Source organism: Lagopus leucura, unplaced genomic scaffold, assembly GCF_019238085.1.
Source record: "Lagopus leucura isolate 7727_CA_CO unplaced genomic scaffold, USGS_WTPT01 Super-Scaffold_810, whole genome shotgun sequence".
NCBI classification, from domain to species: domain Eukaryota; kingdom Metazoa; phylum Chordata; class Aves; order Galliformes; family Phasianidae; genus Lagopus; species Lagopus leucura.
This window is the reverse complement of record NW_024962261.1, coordinates 10,467,354-10,485,217: the sequence shown is the minus strand read 5'-3', so window position 1 is coordinate 10,485,217 and position 17,864 is coordinate 10,467,354. Positions and strand designations below refer to the sequence as shown.

General features: G+C 38.6%; 1 protein-coding gene across 2 annotated transcripts in view; it reads right to left on the bottom strand.

The window, feature by feature from the left end:
• The window catches only part of ZNF462 (zinc finger protein 462), an 88,236-nt gene that overhangs the window by 68,717 nt on the left and 1,655 nt on the right, over positions 1-17,864 (bottom strand). The window contains exon 1 of one of the 2 annotated variants that reach the window (XM_042866153.1): positions 6,718-6,853. The exons of the other annotated variant lie outside the window; for it this stretch is intronic. The gene's annotated coding sequence lies outside the window, so the exon portion shown is untranslated. Of the gene's footprint in view, positions 1-6,717; positions 6,854-17,864 lie in introns of those variants that run through there. 2 annotated transcript variants of the gene reach the window in all.

Sequence of the window (17,864 nt, the reverse complement as noted above, 5' to 3'; positions counted from 1 at the left end):
AAATGGAGGAGAAAACTGGGAGACAGGTAACCAAGCATCAGTTCACACTACAGACCTGCAGTCTGCTTTATTACCCACTTGACTTGGATATTTGCTTCTCTGCTATGCTGGGTGAAAGATTCTCATTGTGTGTTCCAGAATATCTCAAAACACTTTGAGATAAACTACATAGCAAAGTTCCAGAATTCTCACCAGCTGTTCTTTAAGACAACTTACCCCTGCCTTGGCATGGGATAAGGGCAGTCATCTTCAGAGTTCACCTTGTACAACTAGACAGTTGTTCCTATCCAACTCAGTGGTTAACAGTCCAAAGCTTGTCTCTCAGCACAGCATCTGGAGAGACTACAGGCTTGACACTTTAGGACTTTCTACTGAGTCCATTAGTTATTCCAATAGCACCTAATCTTTTTCCACTATTAAATTAGAAATAAAGAACTATTTATATAGCAAACATTTTCTAGTCTTAGATTCCATCCTCTGCATCTTGTTACAGTTTGGTACAGAGTCCAGATTCCTATAATAACGGGCATAGCCTGGCAAATTACTGCTTTTAGCCCTGTAAATGTCACTTCTGAAAACCTCTGAAAGGCGAGAATGGACTATCTGAAAGTTCTTGCTGTAAAGAACAATTTTCCAGACTTCAGGTCACTGCTATCCTCAGCATTTCCACCCTTATTTTTAAACACACGCCAACTTCAGGAGTGAATTTAGTATTCCAAGAGTAGTACTTGCACAGAGCAGCAGCAGGGTAACAGTATATCCTATGTGTGCATCTGAGTGCTGCTATGGTCTGGTTAACTCTTCTAACCATTATGAATGGCACCTCTTACTTTACAGGATTGCTGTGTTACAAATCAAGAAAAAAACAAGACTCTTGAAGCCCACACTGACTTCTATATTACTACTGTAGTAATATACTACTAACATATACATACTATATATACTACTATATTACAGATATAAACTGAATTAGGAGATTTTAGATGTTTTATTGTTAAATATAAATTAGAATTCTAGAATATCCCAAGTTGGAAGAGACCCATAATGATCATGAAGTCCAACTCCTGCCTTCACACAGGATCACCCAAAAGTCAGATCATGTATCTGAGAGCATTGTCCAGATGACAGTGCTTGAACTTGGCAATCTCAGTGCCATGGCCAGTTTCCCTGGGGAGGCTATTCCGCTGCCTGACCACCCTCTCCATGAATAATCCTTTCTTGATATCCAGCCTATTAACAGTGTCGAGAACAGAAGGAAATATGAAAGGTCTGTTTAAATCCTGTCAGATACTCTTCTTGTCTCACCTATGGGATGCTTTTGTTTGCAGTGGAATAGTTCTAAGAGAAAAAAAAAAAGGAGATCCTTTCTTTTCTCTCTGTGATCAAGAGCTCTGCAAAGGCATGATGCTGGTTTTATCTGTTTGACCTATTAAAGCAAGTTTGGTATTCACTTTGTTCATGAAAAGCCTCCCAAATCTTTTTTAAATACACTATAAAGCCAATGGTCAATGAGACCTATGATTTCTTCATGCTATCTGCATGGGGTTTTCTTATCCTGGTGTCTCCTTCTTCTAGAGATGCAAAAGCAGATTCTTCTGTCTAGATAACCCTGAGCATGTTACTCAGTTCTCTATCCCTCTTACTTGAAGGGACACAAAAGATATTAGACTGAGAATGTTCAAATGATTGTTCAAATAAATGTTCTGATAATTTCCCCTCTTCAGCTTGATCCTATGTGAATATTTGAGGAAGCCTCCCAGAAATTCCTGTGGTCTTTTAAAAATAATAAATACATTCCAAAAATCACCATTGGCAATGGTAACGTAATAAGTTTGCCTTCCTTAAAGTGATGGATGACACATTGTTCTTGCTATTGCACAGTTCAAAGTCCTATACAATCCAACCCTTCATATCTGCTCTATTATCTAAGTCATAACGTAGATTATATTTTGCGAAAACGTTATCATTATTATGACTAGAATAGTGTCCTTACTTTCTAGGAACCGTTGATGATCCAACTGTCTTGTATCTTAAGGAATTCTATTGTTAAGAAAACAGTAAAAAAAAGGAGATCTGGAAGAGGTAAGAAGATATTAAGAAATTCTTTTGCAGCCTTCACTGATAAGATAGCTTTTTGTCCCTGCTAAACACCAAGCTGATGCTGTTCAGAAAGTGCTGACTTTCAGACCCATTTGGGAGAATACTCCTTGATTTATTTGTTGAGAGTTGTGTCCACCCAGGAATTTTTTTGTCTTGTTCTCACATCCAGGTATTATTTGAAACTTCATTTAACTCTTTGCCAACATGCTATGTGCATTCTTGGTCACCGTGCCCAATATCACTTTAGTTTAGATGTGGTGTAGCAGTGCCTCAATAACAGAGGCATATAAGCTCAGCCACTGTGCAACCAGTGTCATCGCTTCCTCTCTTCAGTAGAAATTCCTCTGTGTTAAAGCAGCTGGAAACCCATACTGAATGGTATGTTGGGTCAAATCCATCATGGCTCATCCATTGGGACTGCATTTAAGTCCTTCCTTAGAATAAGAGAACTTTCACAATTGCTTTTGGATTCCATACAAGGTGATCATTGTGGCCTAGATACCACATATTTAAAAATATCAACACAGACTTCCTCTCAAGGAGTCAGATGACTTTCTGATGTGCTTTTCTAAGTGGGCTTGTAAAGCATCATCTTCACCTCCAGTGCTTAGTAGTGATGGACTGTATACACCTCTTCAGAATTCATATAACCTTCTAGACAGTATGTTGAAGAACAAAGGATGGAAGAGACATCATGAATCACCAAGACAGATACTGTTACTACACATACAAGTCTCAGGTCCATGAACTTAAAGAAAAAATGGCATGCTTGCTAAAAAATACAGTGCTATGAGCCCCTGTTTAAAGAAATGCATGGTTTAAAAACAAAACAAAACAAAAAAAAAACCCTCAACCTGGTTACATATGAAATCTCCAAATAACCAGAAACATAACTACTAGTAATTCCTAGTTCCAGTGACCAAACAGAAAGGTAACATGCACAGATCTAACCATAACACTGATGTAATTCCTACTCTCCTCCCTTTAAAGGATTCATTTCTCAACTGAAATCCCCCCTTGATGCTGGAAGTCAAATATTATAGCACTGGAACATGATGTAACCCTCAATTCTACTCACTTATCAAAAATTCCTGTTCTGTTCCCTCTCTTCTCCCATTTCCTTGGCCTCATTATGCCTTTAAAATGGGAGCTTGGTACTAAAATCTGACTTGGGTTAATTTGGCTATGACAGCTTGACAGCTGGAGCAAGAGAAGCAGAAGGATTCTTCCAAGCATAAGATGATTCTGACTGTCCCATTAATTTGATCAGCCAAGCTCTCCCTATATAAAAATCCTATCAGGAACACAACTGAGGTATTCCAGAACATGTAGGTGAGTTGTTCATGGAAAGAGAGAAAAGGAAAAGAGAAAAAGGGGAAGAGGAATGACAGAAAACTCTGAATTCCTTCATATACAGAAAATATCTTTTATCATTCTTCACTAGCAGGCCAGGATTTAAGTAGTCTTTTACATAACTCTTTTACATTAGATTTGTTCCCATATTTGGACCCTGATACATTTCCTCAGCTTCCTAATAATGAAAATGTTGTAAGTAGGCTACCAAAGAGAAAATACCAGTAGTCCATTGCCACATTTTTCTATTTCAAGCTTTGTCAGCCTGCCAATGCAGAGAACTTCCAGAACTCCTGCTTGCTCTCTTCCCACAGAACACAAAGCAGCATATCCCTTCAGAAGCTCTATTCAGCCTCCCTTTCTTTGCTACCAGCCCACATCTTTGAGACAATGGATAAGAGAAGACCTCCCTCCATTCATTTGCTCAGCCTGCTGAAGCATCAGATCCATCTGATCTTTCAGAAGCATTATCCTTTGTTCTGGTCAGGTTGCATAAAAAGCTGCGCTTGTGTCAGTCCCTGGAGCAGATATTTTTTTCATGACCAGTATGATTACATCTCACACATCACATTGTGTCCATCTAAAAATGTTGTGGTTTGTTTTTGTCTAGATGCAGTAGGTTCTACAGAAATACCATTCAGCCTTATACGCTAAGGAAGGGACACTATGCAACATTGTTGCTCCATGTATACAAGTCAAATAAGCCAAAATATTCATATCCTTAAAAATGACATAGAAGACAATTATGTATTCCAAGACATCCCACCACTTCTCTGCAGGTTTGTTGTTTCCCATGCTGATAAGCAACAGCAGCCTTTACAGGTTCTGATGCCTTAATTCTTCCTACACTGACTTTCTAGGCTGGCCACAGCAATTCCCACTACTGCTATGACATACCTTTGCCTGACATTCGCACCTGAACTGCTTGCAAGCCATCTGCAACTGAAGAGACACAGGTTTGCCACTGTCAAGTTGTATGAATAAATAGAGCAATACGTCTGGTAAGCAGTTCAGATTCCCAGATTGACAAAGAATAATTAATCACCACATCTATTCATACAGTCATGAACTGTCAAAAGGTTACAAAGCACGGCTTTTATTTTCCCTTCCCCCTCTTTTACCATTATGTACACTACATATGAAATCGTTACCACACTTTTTTTCTTTTTTTTCCCCTAGGGCATAAAATCAGTAGGTTTTGCCTGTGGATTTTTCAGGATGTCAGTCTGTCAGGTTGCAGACTCAACTTTTGCCTAATACTTCCAAATCTCATTTTTATGCATAGGTGCAAGTATGGATGCTATATGGTGTACGATGCGCGAGGTAAAAGGTCGAATCTCTGTTTCTGTCCTACCTAGGATTTAAGCAGGGCAAAAAAAAAAAAAAAGTTGTTCCATGGTTTGCAATTAAAAGAGGGGGGAGGGATGAAGCAGTCCTCCTGCCTTTAACTAAATCTCATCTAATCTTTTCTCACAACTATAATACCACTCCAAGTGCTTCACTCCCTTCACTCCCCGACTTCAGTTTCACACACAAAGCAAAGAGAATTACTGATATAAGCCTTCTTTACAAATCTGAAAAAATACCTAAACAGGTCTGATTAACAGTGCTGCATTTGCAATCAGATTCAATACTGATTCATCAGTACCACTGCAACTGCCATTTTTAGTAAGTACAATAACCCAAAATCCAACAGCACTATATTATTTGTTTCATAAAGGCTTTGACTTTCCTTTTATTATCCCAGTCTTGCTTTAGCACATATTTTATATTAGAATGCGTTCCAGGAAGCATATGGCAGTAGAACTAGGTCAACCATTAACCAAATAACAGGAAGCTACTCTGCAGAGCACACCCTTCAAAGCTTGCTTAATGAACTAGCTCTTCAGAATGTGTCCTTCAATAAGGTTGCAACTAACAGTTCCACAGGATTTTCTTTAAAGTCACAAGGTCATCCAGGTTAGGCAGTTCCTAGACATGGCCTATTCAGAGCAGACATCTCTAAGTATAAAGGCAGCTATCTATGTCAGATGTTCAGAGATGAAGAACACTCCATAATCACTGGACATCAGTTCCAGTGCTTTCTTCGTCTTATGAGTGAGCAGAACCCATCACCCACATTGTCAAGTAAGAATGCAGGAATTTGCCTTTGTAGGGTTTATGGGGTACAATATCATCGTAAGATAAAGAATGGTAACATCTGTCCATCTCTTCCATGTTTTCTCAGCTGAGGAGAGCAAATTACTTTCCACATGAGAGTTAAATCCAAACACATATTAGTTTTGCAAAAAAGGACTATTACTAAGGCTTGCAACTCAACATCTAACTAAGTTCTTCATGTTCTGTTTTTTCCTTGTTCTTGATGAGATACACATAGTATTTAACATCATCTGCCAAATCAAGGAGAAAAAAATTACCATAATTGTATCTTCATTTGTTCTCAGTCTTACCAGTTTTTTTTAAAGACTGATTTCTACATCTTTGAAGAATCAAAAAGATATAGGTCTGAGATATAAGTTGCAATGCCCCTGAACAGCATGAGGTATCAACAACAGGCTAACCTCAACATGGAGGTTAGATGAAGTTCTGATTCTTATTTTTATATTGATAAAGCAGAAGAGATGGTCTGATCAAATTATTTCTAAACAAATAAAACACAGAAATTGCCAGCACTCTACTTGAAAAGATTTTTGCTTAGAACAGTCAGTGATACTCATTGAACAACTCTTGTAATAAGTCCACACCCACATACCGCAAAGCACTATCAACTCTTTAAACTCAAAATCAGTTACCATCAATCTTATGACTGCTGTCTGAGGGTATTAATATTAATCAATTCTATTAATTAATTAATCTCAGAAATAATAAATATAAATATATATGGTTGACTTACGTCTTTCTCCATAGTCCTTGAGGTTTAAAAAAAAAATAAAAAAAACACCAGATTTTGAAGGCAGTTAGTCAAAGCCCCAAAAAACCACCCCATCTCTACCCATTTTCATTGGCTGTTGTAGGCATGTTTCTCCACCTCTTGTAACGGGAAGATGTGTCATGTAGTCATGTACATCTTACGTACATCACGTACACGTAAATCTAGAGTTTCTCCAGAAGCTTTTGTCCATCCTTGTGACACAAAAAAAAAAAAAAAAAAAAAAAAAAAAAAAACCAAAAAAAAACCCCCAAAAAAACAAAACAAAACAAAACTACAGAAACAAACAAACAAAAAAAACACACCACAGCCAAGTTCAACAAATATTATCCTACCAGTGTCTCCAAAATTGATAACTTCTCTGTCACATGATATTTATGAGAGAGGAACTCAAATCCATCTTTCTGGTGCTAGAGCTTGCTAGAATCAGACAATAATTCCATTTCCTAGTTATAAGACACAGGAAATGATGAGGCATCCATGATGACAGAGAAAACAGTCAGTGTGTGTGATCATATGTCCCTGCAGATTGCTTTGTATCTTCGGCGACAGCTCCTTGCTGAAATAGGCTAACTCAGTGGACGACTGCCAAGCATGCTGTGGTGAGATTATCATCTTAGTAGTTATTTATAATAAACTATCTTCAGCAAGTAGCACCTTTTGGGGTATGAAAAAGTCAAGGACACTGTATTTTCTTTACACTATAGAGATGTTCTAGTTGTAGTGAGAAAAGGTGTAGACAAAATTTAGCAGAATTTTCTTTTGTCTGTGCAAAAACACTTCTAATGAACATTCTCCAACATGCTCTAGAAATTGTTCATCATCGCTGGAGAAGCCAAATAATTTCCAGATTCCATAAAATGAAACCTGTAAGAGAATTTACACATACAGAGTAACTACATCTTTGAAGAATTTTATTACTTTAACTGCATCCTTAATATTTCTGGTGCTTAAAGAGCTACTACAACATGGAGTTTTCTATGCAATCAAGAAAAATTCTGCCTAAGAAATGACGTTCAACTTTCACGTAATTCTTCAGTTGCATTTCCTTGCAAGAACACTATGGAGAAGCACTAGACCTCCATAGCTTCAATCAAAAAATGTGCTGAATGGGGCCAACGGAGCAAGGAATACCACTCAAGGGTGAAGTTACTGTATAACAGAACAGTCTTCACACACAAGACTTGTTTTATATCCATCCCCTCCTCCCATCACCAATTTGCAACTGGGAAAACATACCTGTGGGCTGACTACTCCCAGACTACCACTCCAGTTCTTAAGAACATATGAAGAAAATCATACCTTTGCAGGGCTACCACAGAACAGCATCTAAGACAAGGATTCATTCAAGGGACACTGTAATATTATTCTTTGAAAATCCTGCTGAACACGCAATAGAAATCATGAGAGCTCTGATTACAAAGTACAGCTCTCCCATGCCTGTCAGGAAACAAGTTCTGGTCCTCTAGATATTGCCAGGTTACAGGAAGATGTCTACAAACATTTGGGTGGGGGGACACAAAAATAACAACAACCACCACCACCAAAAAAAAACAAGGAAAAAAACCATCAGTCTGTGACTGAGCTGACCGAAGACAAATCACTAGATGTTTAAGATTCAAAAGTCCATAGAATGCCTGGCAAACATATGTGTAAATTCTCTTCCTGGACAGTAATTTAACTGTTTGGCACTTAAAAATGGTGTCATAGTAATTTGTCACTAGTTTTAACCAAATGGGGAAAAAGAAATTCTAGTAAGATATTCCTGCTAAAAAAGAAAGCAGAAACAATTATAATAGATTTCTAATCATTTCATGGTCATTGCAGTTTCGAAGACTATGCTTTGTCACTTGCAGTATTTCATACCTTTGTGTGTTTCTCAGCTGCAGTACAGTGTTCTGAAATGCTTACAGCTTTTGAACACACTTCGTCTGCCTAGAGCCTAAAGGATCTACAATGAAACTTCATCTGAAGCTTGGGACTTTCACATGACTGAACTCTTCCTCCAGATCTGCTCAGCCCTTCAGCTCCCCCCCAACCCCTTTTAAAATCCATCAGACATGCTTTTGGAGAGCACTTCGCTTGTCTAAAACAAACAAACAAACAACAAATAGCTTCAAAAAGAGAATGAAATGAAACCATACTGGGCTGGAGTTTTCAGATGACAAAGTAGAAGATAATCATTTAGCACCAAGTATGAAAACAGCATAAAGAGACAAGACGCACGGGGAAAAAAATCTATTTAGGCTTCCTGCACTGGCATGAAATGGCTGCTTTCCTTCTTACTGCCAGCTCCCATGCTTCATGTTGACATTACACATCCTGTACTGTAGATCCACCCCCATGCTGATGCTTGCCCAACAGAATTATCTCCTGCGTCACAGCAGTGGTAACAGAACTGCTGGCTCTGCAGATCTGAAAGCACCATTTCAATGCTTAATACATGCAGCAACTGGACACATTACTAGATATTCTAGATTGGTTTGTGGCATTCTCAGCACTGTATTACTTGGCTGAACCTTCTGCTAACCAGATGGTCTGTTCCTCCCTTGGGACCAAACCATTAAACTTTATTTTATTAATTTCTACCAAAATGCAGGAACAGTTTATTGCACTTGTGTCTGGTTTATCTCCAGCAGGGTTGCTAAGATGAAAATGACCTAAAAATAACTGGAAGCACTGCTTCAAACCAACAGAGAACAAGACCTTTTGGAGTAAATATTTAAATGATCTGCCAGATAAAGTACCAAAGTACCGTAGTAGATAGCAACTTGCATTATATACACATATGCAAATGTACCCACTCCTGTCATAGTAAAAGGGTCTAGGTTACATTTTCCCTGATCCAAAGCACCTCTGTCTTGAACAAGTAATTACCATATTAGTATTTATTAAAACGCTTCCCTTAATGGCAAAAATATGTGGAAGGTCATGGCTTCCAAAAACACCGGAGTTAGTGATGAGGATCCAAAATGCTTGAGAATCATCTAGAGGCAGCACAGCAACCCAACTGTTCTCAGTAAAGCACCCTGAACTTCATATGTAACCATTCTTCAGGGACATGCCAGCGTTAGCTGAAGTCAAACTTAAGTTTTTATGGCAAATTTTCTCCTTGTCAATATATTAAAAAGTGAGAATGAAAGAAAAGGAGCACATAAATGAAAGTTAAATAATTACCTACTGAATTAGCTCCCATTAGTGCTTGCAAATCAGCTACAACCATGCCATCGTGAACAACAGTAAATGAACATCTTGTCTAAGTAGGTGGTAGTTGTTGAAAGCTGAGGGCATCTCCTGTGCAAGATGCGATTTCCAAGTGCTTTCCTCAGAACTCCTAAAGAATTAGTCTATGTTGCTGAAGATTCAATCTTCAGATGTTTATTCATAGGAGTAACCGCAGTGAAATTCAAAATCAGATCACTGGCACTATTCTAATGAATAGGCTATTACAGGAAAAGGGCTTTAGCCCCCATCTTCTCTTATCTGCCAAATTTAGTGCGTTAACAAGAGAATGCAATGCTAGATGAAGTCTGACCTATTAATAAAGCTTTTGTTAACGTTCCTAATAATGATAGGCGTTATTAAATAAATAAATAAAATGCACATGCTTGCACACAAAACAAAATTCCAGGAATGTAAGAAGAATCTTGTAGAAGCTGCAGTTTTACTGCCTTCCAAAGAAAATAGGAAGCCAATTCACATAAAATCTAACCATAATAAATCATTACAAATGGTTCTCCAGGGCTACCACTACAGTGCAGTTCTTCCAAAGCGAGGCTGGAGTCATTGCTCAGGTTGCTGTGAGCAAGAGGCAGTCTTCTCAACCCAAAGCTCCAGTCTCTGTAGGGCTGGGATCTCAAATACATTTGAATAGGGCAGCACTACTACTATCAAACTTCCTACATTTCACTAACTTCTGATGTGGAAGGAAGGAGATGACAAACCGTCTTCTTTTATACCACTTGGGCAACTAAACAGTATTTTGGTCATTTAATACTGAAATTCTTATTTAGACATGAATAACTCTCCAATCTGGATGTCAACAGATCAGCAAGCACTGCCTTCAGCTCATAAGCAGGCTGCTCATTTCACCTGTAAAGAGGATTAGATGTCTTCAGTATATCAAGGAAACAAGTGTATATGCAGCATTTTAGCTCCATCTATCTTTAAAATTTCCCCAAAGAGAGGATTTCTTTAATATCCCATTTAAGTTACTACCTCATCATCATATGACTGCTCTCCACTGCCATGACATACAAAACTTCAGTGTATGGTAACAGGCCCCCCAGAAAGTCATTCCACAACCTGAAACATCATCTACCCTTCAAACACACTAAAAATAGATTGCTCACCCCCTTGAGGTCTCAGCAGCCCATCTGATATTACAGTACAGTATTAACAAACGTATGTAGACATAAATTCTTAAAATAAATATCTTCAGAGATATGGACATAACACCAGTAAGCAAATTATGTTCCTGTGCACCGCTGAAGTAACATGGGTGAACCTGTGGAAGCACTGAAGAACCATGGGGGGCAACAAGCGTTTCATGCTCGTTTTGCAAGAGAACACCACATTCAACCTTTGGTCAACCTGCCTGTCACCCTGCCAACCAACTTCTGACTCAAGGCTTTTGATCTCAAAGACATTTTCTGAGTGTGACTTCAGCATTTTTTAAATGTGGCTCTTCACAAGCGTAACACGCAGAAGTTCTTGTATTCTATCCTCCTCCACCACAAAAAGAGAGCAGTGTATTTGCAGAGTGGATGTGGAATGGAAAATTCATTGTAGTATGTTATCATCTTTGTAATCTGATCATTTAAATATAACTCAGGTTTACTCATACGTTCACACAGCTGGGAGACCCAAATACATTGACTCACTTTTTCAGCAGCTCCAGTGAGTAACACAGTTATGCCCTTGGAGCCAAGGATTTCATACAGTCTTATACGGGTGTGGATAACCTGGCAGGAGAAACCTGCATGCTCTTGAGAAACAATTGCTTCTCCTCAGCCTAACGGTGGAAATGCACCATTGGCCAGCACCACCAAAGTTTCAAATGTGAATCCTGCAATCCTAAAGTAGAGAGCCATCATATATGCTGATTCACACAGTGGCCTTCAGTCGTATTTACTGCTGAAGGCCTGATAAGTTCCTCCTCTCCCCAAGTCTTGGTGCTCTTGTGCACAGGGCAGTTTTACACCATATGCTCGATCACAGACAAGAGAACTTGACCTCTATACGACCTGACATAGTTGAAAGCTGATACGCTTTCTCCCTACTTCCCTCCCCCATTGAAGATAAAAGGTCATTTAGACCAAAAAGTACCAGTCCGGACTGACTTCAAGTTACATGAATTCAGCTTTAAGGATGTGCTCCTGGCCAGGACCCCAAACCCTTTCTTGTAAGGCTGTAAGCTATGGCCATATGAGAGGGCAGAGACAATTCAGCAGTCAGGAAGCTAATTAACAGGGCTGAGAGCTGTCTGGCAGCTCCAGTTTTCCATCAGCCATTTGTTAACATTTTTACACTTGTCAAGTTACTTAGCTGGGCATAATAGAAATACAGCTTCAGGGCCTACCAGTGCTGCAAAGTCCTGTTTCCTGCAGCCAAAGCTACCCAGATGCATACAAGAAAGGGAAAAACTGAAATGTATGATCAGAGCTTCCAATCAAATAAAAAGATAAATCATTTCCAATTTGTTCATGTTGACATTTATTTATGTTTCTGACAACACTGTTTGTCACACAACACAGAAGAAACTGTGATGACTTCTTATGTCCATTTCCTTCTCAGACTTTAGTGCATTAGCAACTTAACTAAGTAGATACTATATAATAATATATAAATATTATATATGTAATTATATATATAATTAATCCCTTCTTCCATACTCACCATAAGCAGCAACATACCTAAGAAAAAATGATCGGTCAGAATGAGAGCAGTGACACAATAGCAAAATGGAAGGTATCTCCAGTTGCCTTCTCCATGTGTTTGCAGATCTGCTCCAGTCTCACACCAGAACCGCTCCCAAAAGGAGAATTTTCTTATCTACACATGGTTTTGTTTCAACATATCACCAGAATCCATTACCAAGGTCTTAATTTCAAATATCCCTGCTAAATCCAAGAGGGGACGAAAGGGGGAGGAAAAGGGGGAGGAAAAGGGGGAGGAAAAGGGAGTTGTTGGGTAACTACCAATGATACAAGCAAGATGCCTCCACCAATCCTGCTCCCAACCTGAGCTAGGAATTGTGGACTTATGTGAACTGTCACTTTAATATCAAGAAAAGGAAAATAGAGAGCAAAAAAAAAAAAAAACTTTTTAGGATCATAAGATATCTGAATTCTGGCTTTTGGACTACAGGGAATATTTTAGTAATGATCACTTTTCCAGAGAGACACTGAAGTCTTCAGCAAGTCAACCAACTGTCAAGTTTGTTAAGAAGGTAAATGCACTGCCCTGCATATCAAACTCATGTTGAATCCTAATTTTCCTGCACATGTAGTCTTTATCTACTCTGTTTATTTGTAAGGCAGGAGAAAACTCCAAATATGGGCTGTTGGAGCACAGGTTCTGAGTGTCACATTCGCCCAGTATTCTCTCTTCCTTGCCAGCAATGAGAGATCTAGGGACAATGTGTGGGAGGTATGTGTTTGCCTGATTCTTGTGATAAGTAGCTATCTTATTTTGAAATATTTGCATGACAACAAACCAATCCAGTATGACCCATCTTCTTCCCAAAAGGAATATCCTGTGATGCCTTCTTTCCATAACTAATGGTACCACCCTGAAGCAGCACTGTTTGAACCTTAAGAGCTGAAAGTGAGAAGGAAGAGTTTGCTCACTCAGGCAGTGCAAAGAAGCCCCTATTGTCCTATAAGGCCACGGAAACAGTGACCACATGTACATCAGAAGATTCCATTTTTAGCATCTTTCAAAACAAAGTCTTCTCTTTCACATTATCACGAGCACACTGAATCCTCAGTCTTCCTATATCATTCTCTGCAATGTCTGCTTTGTTTTGTCTTGAAAAATCATTCTCCTGCCTCTCTACCCCACGCAATTTCTCTATTAGCAGCAAATTTCCACTACACATAATTATGGCATGCCTTAGCCTACTTTTCTGTTTGCTGAATAGCTATGCCTATTTTCTACTTGTGCTGATGCTACCACTTACTTTTCCTGACACTCTAATCCTTGTATCCTTTGAAGGCCTAACTTCCTCTACCACAGCAGCAGCTGGGGTTCTCAGGCCCCTTCCCAGAGCTTTTTAATAGCAACAATGCCAGTGCTGAACATCCTACTTCTTAATCTTCAGGTCAGCATAGAGGCTGTACCTGTAAAAAAAAAAAAAAAAAGGGTGCCACAAATACACTGTCCAGTTCTGCTGACTACCCATTATTTAACTGAACAGCAAGTTGTTAATTACATTTCCCTGGCATTGGAAGAAGGCAAAACACAGGCATAAAACATAGGCATCCTAGGGAGAGAAGAAGCTAGATGTAAAATAACTCCTCAATTTCCTGCACATTCCCAATTAGACTGTTTTATCTTCCACCATGAAAAAACAAGCTACTCACTTCAACTACATTCTTGAATTTAACCACTGAAAACTAACAGTAGCCCAGTGAATCCAGGGCTTTCTCAGAATTATTTGTCCTCAGCACAGTGGCCTTGCAATGATTGCTGCCCTGATAAGCTCTCAGTAAGTCCTTCCTAATCACTCATGACATTGACGCTGTGCCTACAGCTCTATGCTGACATTATTAAACATGTATTCTTAAAGAGACTGTATTTGACTCCACTCAAGAACAATGACAGCACATCCTGAGATGTCTCATTTCCATCTTCTTTAAATTATCAAACAAGCATTTTTTTTCTTGAGGGATCTTTACCATCTTCTACCCAGTAAACTGTTTCAAGCCACAGCCAAAGAAACACTGTAGACAGCAGCTGTGAAGGTCCATAACGGCATCAAAAAGGCTAAGCCAGAAACAAAGAAGTGAAGATGAAGGAGAAATAAAAGGCACAGCATCACTGTTCAGTCTAGGACTGATGTTCTAATAACGAGTATGTCTCAGAAAATACTACAAAGCAAGCATAACCAATGGTGGAGGGAAGCTCCTTCAAGCAGTGATTAACCAAGGATATTTTAAGATGAGAGCAGTAACAGAGACTGACTCAAGCTGAACAAAGCAACTGTACAACTCCATGCAACTGTTGAAAAGCAGAAGAGAACTCAGGAGAAAGAGTAGATGTTGTACATAAGCCCACATATTTCAACTATAAGACAAACCAGAAATAAAGATTCCTCTTACCCCATCACAAAACCCCTCTTTCAAACCCTTCCAGGGTTGCGTTTGGACTGCAACATATGGCACAGCTTCATGAAGCTCAAGAGATAAGTGGCACACTTTACATCTTTGTATTCTTCCCGAAGCGGGGAAGAAAAAAAACAAAAAGCAAAAAAACAAAACCAAAACAACAACAACAAAAAAAAAAAAAAAAAAAAAAAACCAACAAAAATGGAACAGAACTCAAAACAATCTCATGTGACTTTTTATTTACCCATATTTTCAACTTCCCAAACACAATTTGAAAGTAGAAGAATATTTCCAAAACTCAGCGCAATAATTCAGATTGTATTAAATCTGGTCCCCTCATTTGGAATCTTCTGCTACAGCCTTTTCACTACAGCCAACAAGATAATTATCATAAGTTGAGCTATCTCCCTTCCTCCCCTCTTTTCTTCTTTCAGCACTGGCATACAAGCCATGCTATTTTAACTTCTTTCCTGTTCTCCCAGTTCTTCTGGAACATTTTATTTTCAACAGTCAACTCATTTGGAGAAGTGCCATGCTGAAGTTCAACCGTTTACAATGTTAACTGTGTCTCTGCCAGCAGCTGAAGTCTTGCACCAACACCAACTTCTCCAGCACTTCTTTCACTAAAAATTTTGAGTTGCTCTCTCTGAGGAACTTAAGTATCCACAGTTTAGCAGATATTTAAGCCACGTTAATTCTTACTGTTCTCCTCTCTCCCCTCAAATTTTCACACTCCTTGTAGAGTAAGATTGGCAGTCCTCCTCAATTCCTATTTCAGTGACTGCTGATTACATCCTATTGGTTCATGTTATATTTTACTCCTACCTGAAGGATTTCCTTTAAACAAACTCTTTCAGATGGACTGCTCGATTAGTTACTATCTAGAAGTGAACAACTGTTTGAAAAGACAGCAAGCATTTATGTTGATGAAGTTAAGACATTTTGCCAATTAGAAATTCATGCTTGATCATATCCTTTAAGGATATCATAGTAGAAGATGACCTTTTTCAACTGAAACAAGTTCACAAGAAACATCACTTCAATTCAAAATAGAGAAATATCCACAAATATGTACGTGTATACACACACACATACATATATATGGTTTTCTACTACAATGCACAGGAAACTCAGCAAAATATAGAGAAGTATAATACCTGGAAAGAGTCAAAGATGGGTCTCCATGGACCATCTTTCCTGGTCTGTCAGAAGAGCATCTCTTTTCTCTACCAGCATGCTTCTTCCAGTCACTCAGTTCAGCATCTCCCTGGGTGTTTTTGGATAATTATCCTTCTATGACTTTTGTCACTATGTTTGGTTAGTGATAGCTTCATAACAGGGCGATGTTAATTAATGAATACTATATATCTTTTCACTAATTTCATGGATAGAAGTTCCTTTTCTGCAATTTCCTACTACAAAGCAATGTTCTTCTGCTCAATTTAAGTAATTATCCACAACAACACGCAGAGAAAGTGTTAGAGCAAACTGGAGCAATCTCAGTTTATACTGTCCCTCCACATGTTGTTTGGAATTATCAGAAAATTCACAGAACAAAATCATTCACATTTGTTTCTGGGAGCTCCAAATTTCAAGAGACATCTTTGAGATTTTTTTTGAAGTAACCTTCCTTACACTGTAACTCGTACTATTATAAGGCTTTGGTTCTTCCCATTTCCTTTCTAAGACTAAAATTAAACTTGTCCATTCCTTGGGGCCCAGAGTAACATCTGCCAGATGTCCAGACATCTATGTTGAACATAGTTCTCCTTCAATACTTATCAACTATCTTTTCAATTATCCACATCTTCATAAAAGTCAATCACAGCGCTCCAAAAATGGTTATAAATTTGCTGGATTGAATTGGCCATCTTTTTTTTCCTCTCGCTTATGCTTGCTGTTGCTCTACTTTCCATTTCCACTGTCCAGCTATGTATTCATATCTTCACTGCCTGAGCATATACAAGTAAACCAAAAGTGTGTTTTAACACATTAATGTTTGGAATACTTTCTGGAATTAAAATTTCAAAAGAAAAAAGAAAGAAATAAAGAAAGAAACAAACACGATATTTTAAGTTTCTCCTGAATGTAGTTCATTATCAACCTAATAAAAATGTAAAAGGAAATGGATTCATTGTTTAAATATTTTTAAAGTAGTAGTCCATAGGTTATGTCTAATGGGGTTAAGAAAAGCAATTAAGAAAAGCAAGTCTACATACTTAAGAACAACCTAAGAATGCAGTTTCTGTTAGAGCCTGCACCATAGACAAGCACTTGGTGCTCGTTTCTCATAAATCAAAAGCAACTGAACACCACTAACTGAATGAAGAAAATTTGTGCCTTGTGACATGATACATGCTAGTCATCACTAGTTCATGAATTGAAATTATTTTTCTAGAGCTAATTCTTACTTATGTATTTATTTGGGTTTGAAAAATAGAAGTCACTCAGCTAAAAGCAAGGTGGATTTCACTCTGGGAAGACTGCAGCAAGGACCATCATTAAGATATTATACTCTAACAACAATTCAGACTCATTATAAAGAAAACTCCCGCAGGAGTAATGCCGCACTCCAACATAAACTGCTGCAGTGACGTTTTCCTACCTGCAGGGTGCCTGCCACTGCAGGAGAGAGCCCAGACACCTTCCCATGAAGATGCCCAGTTTAACTTACTCGAGCTTGCTCTTGTACTGCCACATTCAAGAGCAACGCGTCTGCAGGCAGACAATGAGAGGACCTCTCAAATTACAGGGAATTCGTTTTGAACTATGTAGCACAATAAGGAGACTGTATCTCTAGTAGAGGAGGTGGATACTTTGGATCTGACCAGACCACCAGATGTCAGTGAGGACTTTCTCATTACCTTCTGTTGCTGCTGAATTAGACCTGCACAGAAACTGTGAAATGCATCAATGGACATCACCTCAAGGAGAAAAAGAAAATTAAGTAGTTGACCCAACTCCTTACTTTGTTGAAGTATAAGGTGAAGCAGACCTGGAATGTGTTTCACAGGCCACTTCTGAAAGTGTTTCAGAAAGATGTCTCAGTACGTTGGGTGACCTATAAGCTACCAGAAGTAACATAACGCACAGCTGATGAGGCAGTATACTTTCCAGATGTATTAAGTTATGTACTGAGGCATTTATTCCAC